Source organism: Pleurodeles waltl, chromosome 8 (assembly GCF_031143425.1).
Source record: "Pleurodeles waltl isolate 20211129_DDA chromosome 8, aPleWal1.hap1.20221129, whole genome shotgun sequence".
In the NCBI taxonomy this organism is placed as follows: Eukaryota; Metazoa; Chordata; class Amphibia; order Caudata; family Salamandridae; genus Pleurodeles; species Pleurodeles waltl.
In genome coordinates, this window is record NC_090447.1 from 543,871,925 (window position 1) to 543,883,924 (window position 12,000).

Consider the following 12,000-nt stretch of genomic DNA (forward strand, 5'->3'; position numbering starts at 1 on the left):
ACACCACTCCACTCGATGCCACTGCACTGCACAATACGCCACTCCAATCCATGGCAGTCCACTTAAATGTATGACACACAATGCCACTCAACTTTACGACATGTCGCTTTATGCTATGACATGCCACTCCAATCTAGCACAGGTCACTCTACTCTATGACATGCCACTCTATGACATGTCACTCCCCTCTACTGTACAACACATCACTACACTCTACTACACAACACTCTACTGCACTCTATGCCCCTCTACTATACTGTACTCTACTCCACTCTACAACATGCTACAACACACTACTACACTCTATGACACCCCATTACACTCTATGACAGGCCACTCCAATCTATGACACACACCTTAACTCTACAACACTCCACTCTATGCTATTCTACTCTAGGTCACTCCATTCTATGCAACTCTACTGTGTGCCTCTCCACTCTATGCCACTCCACTCTTTGCCACTTCACTCTATGCCATTCCACTTCATTCTAAGCCACTTTATGCCACCCCACTCTATGTTATGTCACTGAACGCCACTCCACTCTAGCCAATCTACTGTACACCACTCTTCTCTGTGCCGCTCTACTCTATGCCACTCCACTCTACACAACTCCATTCTATGGTATTTTAATTTATGGCACTCCACTCTACGCAACGGTAATGTTTGCCACTCCATTCTATGCCACTACATTCTATGCTGTTCCACTATACACTATTCAAATCTATGCCACTCTGCATCACTCAACTGCACACTATTCCACTCTGCTACTCCTCTCTAACCATTCCACTTCACGCTATTCCACTCTATGCCACTCCACTCTGTGCCAATCCACTCTGTCACTTCACTCTATACCAGTCTACTCCACACTATTCCACTATACAACACTCCACTCCACTCCACTCCACGTCACTCCACTTTACACCACTCCACTCTATGCTATTCCAGTCTAAACCACTCTAATCTATGCCACTCTACTCTATGTCACTCCATTCTGCACCACTCCAATCTATGTCACTCCACTCTATGATATTCCACTCTACCCCACTCCATTCTATGCAACTCCACTCTGTGCCACTCCATTCATTGCCATTCAACTCTATGCCACTCCACTGTACTCTTTTCCACTCCATGCTACACCACTCTGTGCTATTCTACTCTACACCACTCCACTCTACGCCCCTCCACTCTATGCTACTTCACTCTATGCTACTCCACTCTAAGGCACTTCACACTATACCACTCCACTCTATGCCAATCCACTCTATGGTATTCCTCTCTACACCACTCCACTCTACGCCACTCCCCTGTATGCCACTCCACTCTATGCTATTCGACTCTACAACACTCCACTCTGTCACTCTTTTGTATGCCACTCCACTGTACGCAAGTCTACTCTATGCCACTCAGCTCTATGCTATTCTACTCTACATCACTCTACTCTATGCCACTCTACGGTATTCCACTATACGCTACTCCACTCTATGTTACTCTACTCTATGTCACTCCACTCTACACTATTCCACTCTACACCTCTCCAGTCTATGCCACTCTACTGTATGCCACTCCATTCTACACCACTCCACTCTATGCCACTCTACTCTATACCAGTCTACTGTATGCCAATCCACTCTACACCACTCCACTCTACACTAGTCCACTGTATGCCGCTCGACTCTTGTCACTCTACATCTCTCCACTCTACGCAATTCCACTTTAAGCCACTTCATTCTACACCACTCCGCTGTATGCTATTCAACTTTATGCCACACCACTCTAGGGAAGTCTACTGTAAGCCATTCTATATATGCATATCCACTCTATGGCACTCCAAACTATGCTGTTCCACTCTATGCTTCTCTACACCACACTACTCCATGGTATTTCAGTATATGCCACCTCATTCTATGGCATTCCACTTTACTCAATGCCACTCCTTTTTACGCTACTCCACTGTATGGCACTCCACTCTATGCTAGTCCACTCTATGCCCACTGTACATCACTCCACTCCAGATGTTCAACACTACAGCACTCCAGTCTATGCCGCTCCACTCCACCCCTTTATATGCTATTCCACTCTACACCACTCTACTGTATGCCATTCCACTCTACACCACTCCACTCAATGCCATACCAATACATGCCACTCAAATCTACACCACTCCACTATATGCCACACCAGTCTACGTCACTCAACTCTACACCACTCCATTCTGCATTTTTTCCAATGTACACCACTCCTCTCAGTGCCATGTTATTGTACGCTGTACCATTGTATACCACTCCACTCTACACTATTCCACTCTATGGCACTCAACTCTACACCACTTTACACCACTCTACGCTACTCCATTGTATGAAACTCCACTGTATGACACTACACTCTATGATAGTCTCCATCACTGTACTCTATAAAACTCCTCTTAGTGACATTCTACTTCACAATTGTGGAGGTTAAGGCTTAGTAATAGTTAGAAAAACGTATTTTTTTTAATTATTTCTATACAAACTAAACTTACAAAATACACAAACATTAAACATTCTAAAGTTGTAGTTATACCTTAAATATATAATTTACACACCACTTTCAAATTACTATAACGCACATACATCTGTCTTAGAGTTGTCAGCTCACCAGCCACACTACATTAACTATAACTCATGCCTTTATGATCTACTGCGTATACCCTTTGATAATACATCACTTTTACCATGTGAAATTATAGCATTCATATTCACACTTCTAACATCTCAAATGGCATCCTTTGTGAGAACACTGTGCATGGTACAGTGGCAAGTTGTAAAATATGATTAAAAAACATAGAGAGATTAAGGTAGGCATACCATGACTCCCTAGGCCCTAAGCAAAAAAAAATATTTGCCAACAGTACTGGAAATCCACAGAGGATCCACAGTAAAAAATGTGTAAAAGGGCAGGCTCTCCCCCTTTTAGATTAAAGCCTCCTGGTGTGGGCTAGTGCCTGTGGGGTTGGCACATTGTATATATTTTTGAGAAGGGGTACGGCCACCTCCCTGACCCCATTGAAGACCCCGGAACCTCATCCCCTGGGTCTGAAATCTTTGTTTATGGAGATGTTGCATGCAGCCCCACTTCCCTTACCTTTTGAAGGCCCCTGCGACCTCAACCCTGGGCCAAAGTAGATTTTTTTATTCAGCCCCTCTTCCCTGAGCCTAAACAGCCACCCCTGTAGTCTGAAGACAGCCAGTGTTCAAGGGATCTGGTGCCCAAAGACAATGTTGTGTTCTCTTCCTCGGAAACTTCAGACAGGGAATATACATCTAATTCTCTACCTATGCCTTCCTAGGCTGGGAACTTGGCTCTCTGCCCAGGCAAGAGAAGAAACAAAAGCTGCTCCTGTCAGGTGGGATCAAAACAATAGATAGTTGACCAGGCCATCAACTAAAAATAAATAAAATAAAGAAAGAAAGAAAATCACGGGAGGGTGAAAGTGGGTTTCCTGTGCTGTTATTGAAAAAAAAAATTAAAAAATAGACTGCATTTTTTTGGGTGGGGCGCAGTAGAAATGTAAAAAGCAAACATGCTTATGAATTTGAAATGAGCAGAAAAGTCCCTACTGCTAATGGAAGGGAGCGCCCCATAATGCACTGCGAGGCCCATTTATATACATTTAGACATCCTTTTGGTGCCCCTAGAAAGGGCAAGGGCACCATAAAGCATTTTCTTAAATGTTTTGTGTGGGACTATAGCGAGCACAGCAGCCACCTAAGAATATTTAAAAAGAGATGAAGTACGTCTCCTGGGTCACTCAATACATGTCCCCAGGATAGCTTATCATACATTTTTTTCAAGTACTTTAAGCTGGAGCTGTATGCTCGTCACCTAGCATGTGGGGAACCATTGTGGTTGGTCCTAAAACCACATTTTGTGGCCTGAAGAGTGTAACAAAAAACGTTTATGTATCTTTTGAAAAAAAAATACTTTATTTAAAATATTGTTACACAGTGATTATTATTAATCGTTACTAATATATAGACACGAAATGACATTGGATTATAGTTATTGATCAGATATTGTGGTGACTTCTTGACAAATTCAATAGGTCTGCCCTACTTTGTATTATGAAAAACTCTAGAAATTACCTGAAAAACCCAAAGGTTAAAGTGACATTATGGTTAGGTCTTACATACCTAAATACAATCCTGCAGGAGCTTGCCTTCTGATTGGATGGCCACAACATTAGGATAAATGGTGAGGGTTGCATTATAAATCCCGAGTTCTGAAAATTAAACAAAAAAAGGTATAAATGGGATGGGTAGGGATGCCCTGACCCCCTGGATGTTGTGCAGTGGTTCCAGATGGACAACTAGGGCACATTAAAAAACATTGGATTGCCACAATCCTGCAGGACTTCACTGTAAAAAAACAAAGGTTAAAGTTAAGTTATAGTTAGGTTTTTAATAATATCTAACTTTACATTACAAAAGTAGAAATTCAATTAAAAAAAGCAAATGGTATAGGGACATTATAGTGAGGTGAAAATGTCAGTTTTAATATGCCATTTAAACTAAAACAAAAAACACTAAGGGGGTCATTCTGACCTCGGCGGTAAAAGGCGCCTACCGCCGGTCAGAAATCCTCCATAATCCCGCCGCGGTCGCGGTAACCCGCCACGGTCATTCTGACCTGCAGCAGCCAAACCTCCGAAAATCCGACAGCCACAACCGACCGCCAGACCAGCGGGCGGCGGAAAGGTGGAGGTGACCAAACCTCCACCGCCACGCCAACAGAAATACGCCCATGCCATTACGACCCACGAATCCACGCGGCGGTCATTCAAACGCGGTATTCCATTGGCGGGACACACCGCCGCGGTCAGAATACACACAAACGAACAAAACTCAGCCACATTGGACGATTTGAATCCCACACACCTGATACACATACACACACCACTCCCACACACACAATACAATATAAAACACCCACCCACATCACCCACAAACCCCTACGCAAAAAAATTCTGAAAGAAGGCCAGAGCGAGACACCAGCATCCACAAACTAACAGCCACAGCCACTCAACACCATCACCCACACACTATCCACATACAAAACAACACACACCACCACACTCAACACACTTAACTACACATACTCCACCCCACACATCATACACACCACCCCATGGACCCCCAAAGACAACCCCGCTTCACAGACGAAGAACTCAGGGTCATGGTGGAGGAAATCGTTCGGGTAGAGCCCCAGCTGTTCGGCACACAGATACAATACACCAGCATTGCCCGGAGGACGGAGCTATGGCAGAGGATTGTCGACAGGGTCAACGCAGTGGGACAGCACCCCAGAAATCGGGAAGACATCAGGAAGCGATGGAACGACCTACGGGGGAAGGTGCGTTCCATGGTATCCAGGCACAACATCGCCGTGCAGAAGACTGGCGGAGGACCCCCACCTCAACCCCCACAATTCACATCATGGGAGGAGGAAGTCTTGAACATCCTGCATCCTGACGGCCTCGCAGGAGTCGGCGGAGGAATGGATACTGGTAAGTTGAAGCTTCACCACTGCTTCCCCCCCACCTGCATGCCAAATCATACCCCAACCCTCACCCCCATCCTCGAACCCCACCCTCACCCCCACCCCCATCCTCACCCCCACCCTCACCCCCACCACCATCCTCACCCCCACCACCATCCTCACCCCCACCCCCAGCACACCTATTCCCCGCCAATGTCTCACCATCACAACCCACACATCCCAAAACCTAGGCCTGCATGCGTCCACTAAGCATGGAGACCCATCACCAAAGCATGCCCAATGCATATACACATCCCCCCCACAAGCCACCCTCACCAAAGCCCCCACACACGAATGCCAGCACTTGGGGACACGAGAACCCATAGATACACCCATATGCCACACATTGAAACTATAACCATACCTCTATACCCCTGCAGGACCCGACCGTCAACACACCGCGGCGGAGGGGCCAGAATTCTCCACACCCCCCACCCAAGAGGCCGTCAGCGATGACAGCAGCTCTGTCGACCTGGACACCGATGACCAGCCCGGACCATCGGGGACCTCTGGACAGTCGGTTCCCCTCACACAGGCCCAGGCCACTACAGCCCCAAACCCCTCTGGGAACACCAGCACAGCTCCCACCCAGCGGGCCCATGCCTCTGTCTCCAGGGCGCGTCAATCTGCGGTGTGTCTACCACTACAGGGCACCCAGGATAACCCACCACCCCAACAACAACAGGGACCTGGGGGCAGTGGTAGTGGGCACACCGGCCAGGGGGCAGAGGCCCAGGAAAACAGGGCAACTCGGAGGGCAGCTGTGCGACAGGGGGGGGACGGGCCCAGGGAACCCACTCTCCACGAGGTCCTCACCACCATCATGGGAGCATACAACCGCTCCCAGGAGACGATGGCGACGGTACTGGCCCGGTTCCAGGAGATCCAGGTACTGCAGGAGGAACACTATCGGGGGTACAGGGAGGACATCAGAGCCATCAACACCACCCTGGTTACCATGGTAGGGCTGCTGCAGGACCTCGTCAACACCAGGGCGGACACTCAACAACACCCAAGGGCCCCTGCCACTAGCCTGGACCAAGAACAGCCAACCACCTCCGCCGGCGCTAGTGGACAGGAGGCCCCCGCACAGCAGCAGCCCACCAGACCCCCACCTCCTGCAGGAGAAGAACCACCCCGCAAGAGGGCCCTGAGATCTCGCAAGACAGAGTAGGATGTCAAGACCCCCGCCAGCAATGGATACCACCTGATGTCATCCCACTGTCCCACATTGTCACCCTGTCCATCCTTGAACTGCCCATGCTCCATCTCTCCACAGGCCTCTGGACAATGCACCTGTGTGACTGTTACTCTGGACTCTGCCATGGACATTCCTTCACCATAGCCCCCACCCACTTGAAACCACCCATCCCATTTTGAGCACTTAAATAAACACCAATTTTGCACAAAACTATCTGGAGTCTGGCTGTGATTTCAATATATTGTAATTGACATGACAGTGCAAATATGTCCTTGTACATGGTGAAGTCAACAAACAGCTGCCACAAAGCTGTAGTCCATGGGGAAACGAAGCACAGGACTCGTAGTGGGGACCCCAGATCTGAAATAGGGAGGGAAAAGCCAAAACTCAGTCATCATACACTGGGGCAAATAGACAGGCAGCAGAGATGCAGGAGAGTAGTTAACAGTTACTAAATTATCTTTGAAATGTTACCTGTGTCCTATTGGAAGTACTGTTCAATGATTCTGTCCCTGTTGTCTGTTTCAGCCCCGTCGTCTTCCTCCTCGTCACTCTCCTCAGGTTCCACCGCTGCCACAACACCACCGTCTCGACCATCCTCCTGCAGGAAAGGCACCTGGCGGCGCAAAGCCAGGTTGTGAAGCATGCAGCAGGCCACGATGATGTGACACACCTTCTTAGGTGAGTACATTAGGGATCCACCTGTCATATGCAGGCACCTAAACCTGGCCTTTAGGAGGCCAAAGGTGCGTTCGATCACCCTCCTAGTACGCCCATGGGCCTCATTGTACCGTTCCTCTGCCCTGGTCCGGGGATTCCTTACTGGGGTCAGTAGCCACGACAGGTTGGGGTACCCAGAGTCCCCCACTAGCCGTACACGGTGTCTCTGTAGCTGTTCCATCACGTAAGGGATGCTGCTATTCCTGAGGATGTAGGCTTCATGCACTGACCCTGGGAATTTGGCATTGACATGCGAGATGTACTGGTCAGCCAAACACACCACCTGGATGTTCATTGAATGGTAATTTTTTCTGTTCCTGTACACCTGCTCCCTGTCTCTTGGGGGAACCAAAGCCACATGGGTCCCATCAATGGCACCAATTACGTTGGGAATATGTCCAAGGGCGTAGAAATCACCCTTCACTGTAGCCAATTCGCCCACCTCAGGGAAAATGATGTAGCTCCTCACAGATTTCATCAGGGCAGACAACACTCTGGATAACACCTTCGAAAAAATGGGCTGAGACATCCCAGAAGCAATTCCCACTGTTGTCTGAAATGACCCACTTGCCAAGAAATGGAGTACTGACATGACCTGCACCAGAGGGGGAATTCTTGTGGGTTGGCGGATGGGGGACATCAGGTCGGGCTCCAGCTGGGCACACAGTTCATGGATAGTGGCACGGTTAAGACGGTAGGTCAGGATAATGTGGCGTTCTTCCATTGTCGACAGGTCCACCAGCGGTCGGTACACGGGAGGATTCATCCGTCTCCTCGCCCAACCCAGCGGACGGTGCCTAGGAAGGACAACATGGAGCACACAGTCAAGCAACCCACAGGTACGTACTCACAGCTAGCACAGTAAACGATTCTCTATGCAGTGAATGGCGTGTCTGAGTGGCTATGCAAGGCCTAGGCCTGTGTGACGCAGTTGAAATTGAGCCATGTGGGCCCTGGAAATGGCGGCTGCCTGACCTGTGAAGTGTGACAATGGGATGTGAGGTCAATGCGCTGGCGTGGCACACCGCGGCGGGCGGCGGGCGAAGACCGCGGCGCGAAGCCGCATTGGTTAACATTGAAGCCTATGGGTTACAGGAGCCAATGGCGAAGGGCGCCGGCGGTGGCGGGACGCACCGCCGCGGTACGCACCGCCGCGGACGTGACCGCCATTTTCTATCTACTTATCCACTTGCGACTTGAACTTTCACAGGAGAGGACCTATACTGCAAGTGTTGCTGTGACCTCGGTCTGGAAGGGACAATGGCTGCTGCGCCTGGGGAAAGGGCCCCTGCCTTCACTGGAGAGGAGTTGGAGAAACTTGTGGATGGGGTCCTCCCCCAGTATGCGCTACTCTACGGTCCTCCAGACCAACAAGTGAGTTTAATTCAATCTGGATTTGGGGCCACTGGCTGGCTTGGGGGCCTGGCGGGGGGCCTGGCGGGGATGGGGGGCATGTTGGGCATGGCGGGGGGCCTGGCGGGGATGGGGGGCATGTTGGGCATGGCGGGGGGCCTGGCGGGGGGCCTGGCGGGGATGGGGGGCATGTTGGGCATGGCGGGGGGCCTGGCGGAGATGGGGGGCATGTTGGGCATGGCGGGGGGCCTGGCGGGGATGGGGGGCATGTTGGGCCTGGCGGGGGGCCTGGCGGGGATGGGGGGCATGTTGGGCATGGCGGGGGGCCTGGCAGGGATGGGGTCATGTTGGGCCACTGGCAAGGAAAATGCTGACAAACTTGAACGTGGTATTTCTCCCTCCCTGTACGTGTCACATAGGTCCGCGCCCATGAGAAGATCGGGATTTGGCGTGCCATCGCCAAGGAAGTCCGGACCCTGGGGGTCCACCATCGACGGGGCACCCACTGCCGCAAGAGGTGGGAGGACATCCGCCGCGGGACCAAGAAGACCGCCGAGTCTCTGCTGGGGATGGCCTCCCAACGTAGGCGGGGTGCCTGCCGTCAACTGAGCCCCCTGATGTTCCGGATCCTGGCGGTGGCCTACCCTGATTTGGATGGGCGCGTGAGGGCAGCACAGCAGACACAAGGGGGTGAGTACAAGCATTATCTACTCTGTTGTCGCGCAGTGGAGGTGTCTGGGTAGGGGAGGAGGGCTGGCGGTCCCCCTAGGCCAGGGCGATATCTGTAGGCTGGGCACCCCCGTAAGCCCCTGTGTCCCCAGCCACCACCCTCAGTAGTTTGTCAGTACAGCCATCCCTGGGCCGTGTCATCCATGGGTGCAGTTGTCAACTCTAGGCGTGTAGGGCATGTTCCACGGAATGCGTAGCGGACCCCAAGTGCGCAACTTAGTGCAGGGGGCATCTGTGTCTGTCATGTCCGCTAACTGTACCGGAGATCCATGTACTCAATATCCCTTTATTTCTCTCTCCCCCCCCCTTTTTGTTTGTCTTTCTGTGCTTGTGTGCATCAGCATCATCAGGCGGAGGAGAAGTGGCATCGGGGCAGGAGGGAGCTGCATCTCACATGGCCCAGGAGGGCCATGCCACAGAGTCAGACTGGACCAGTGAGACGGAGGGCGAGGGGAGCTCCACGACTGGGACGACTGGACCCTGCAGCGACACGGACACGTCCTCGGAAGGGGGCTCCCTTGCGGGGGTGGCACCATCCGTGCCCCCCGCCATTACAGGTACAGCCGCCACCCAGCGCACCATCTCCGCCCTCCCAGCAGCCCCTCAGCGTTCGCCCCGTGCCCGCTCTGCCAGGAAGCCGGGCATCTCCTTCGCCCCAGGCACCTCAGGCCCTGCCCCTGTTACCCCCGCTGCCCTCAGTGAGGAGGTCATTGACCTCCTCCGAACGCTCATTGTTGGGCAGACTACCCTTTTGAATGCCATCCAGGGGGTGGAGAGGGAGGTTCATCGCAGCAATGCGTACCTGGAGGGCATTCATTCGGGTCAGGCTGCCCATCAGCGATCGTTCCAGGCCCTGGCCTCAGCACTGACGGCAGCCATTGTCCCTGTCTCCTGCCTCCCTCTACTAACTCCCTCCTCCCAGTCTCCTGTTCCTCTGCCTGTCCCACCCACACCATCAGACCAGCCTGCACACACCTCAACACCCAAGAGAAGCTCATCCAAACATAAGCACCACAGATCACGCAGACATTCACACACGCAACATTCCAATGCAGACATGCCAACAGTCACTACCACCTCTGTGACCCCCACCTCCTCGTCTCCCTCCTCCCTCCCTGTGACGTCTACACTCACACCTCCATTCACCTCACCATCAGCCAGTGTTTCCATCACCAGCACACCCTCCACTCCAGTCCGCACACGTGCAGTCACCACCCCCACTGCCATTTACACGTCCCCTGTGTCCTCTCCCACTGTGTCTGTCACCCCCTCTTCCACACCACACAAACGCAGCCACCCACCCACCCAACAGCCATCCACCTCATGACAGCCTATCCCTCCTGCACCTGCACCCAAAGACAGCAAACGTGACTCACCTACAACCACATCCTCTCCCTCCACTCCATTCCCACTGTACCTCCCACTCTCCATTGTCCCAAGAAACTCTTCCTCGCCACTACTAACTTCTTTCCTGACCCTGAGCCCCCCCCTCCTTCTCGTCGGGGTAAGAAGAGCACCTCAGCCACCACCAGCCCTGCAGCCCCCTTGACAAGGGTGCAGGGGTATTGGAGCCCGCCAGCCCGCATGTCTGGATCTTCGCCCAGCAGCAAGGGGACGGCCAGCCCACCCCCTGGGAAGAGGAGCAGAAGGCGGAAGGGGCGCCGCAGGAGCCCGCCTTCTACATCCCCCCCGGACACCACCCAGAGACAGTCACCAGCCACAGCTCCAAAGGGAGGAAAGGGCCACAGGCCCACGACTAAGGAGGGCAAGGGCAGCAAGTCGGAGAGGTCAGGCAGCAGGCCTGCTGCCCAGGAGGAGCCCACAACCCCCATAGCCGCTGCCCCGGGAGGAACCGGCACAGCTGCCCCGGGAGAGCCCACCACCCCCATAGCCGCTGCCCAGGGAGGACCCAGCCCAGCTGGCCAGGAGGGCCCCACCACCCACAGCCCAGGTGGGCATTGAAGGAGCACCATCCCCGCTGCCCAGGAGGGCACCACCAGGCAATGAGCAGTTGGCCATAGACCGGCCGCCCTCTCCAGAACCGCTGAACTGGGCCCCGCCGTCTCCAGAACCGCTGAACTGGGCCCCGCCGTCTCAAGCACCGCTCCGCTGGGCCCCGCCGTCTCAAGAACCGCTGAACTGGGCCCTTCAAGGCAAGGAGCGCTGAACTGGGCCCCGCCGTCTCCACAACCGCTGAACTGGGCCCCGCCGTCTCACGCACCGCTCCGCTGGGCCCCGCCGTCTCAAGAACCGCTGAACTGGGCCCTTCAAGGCAAGGAGCGCTGAACTGGGCCCCGCCGTCTCCAGAACCGCTGAACTGGGCCCCGCCGTCTCACGCACCGCTCCGCTGGGCCCCGCCGTCTCAAGAACCGCTGAACTGGGCCCTTCAAGGCAAGGAGCGCTGAACTGGGCCCCGCCGTCT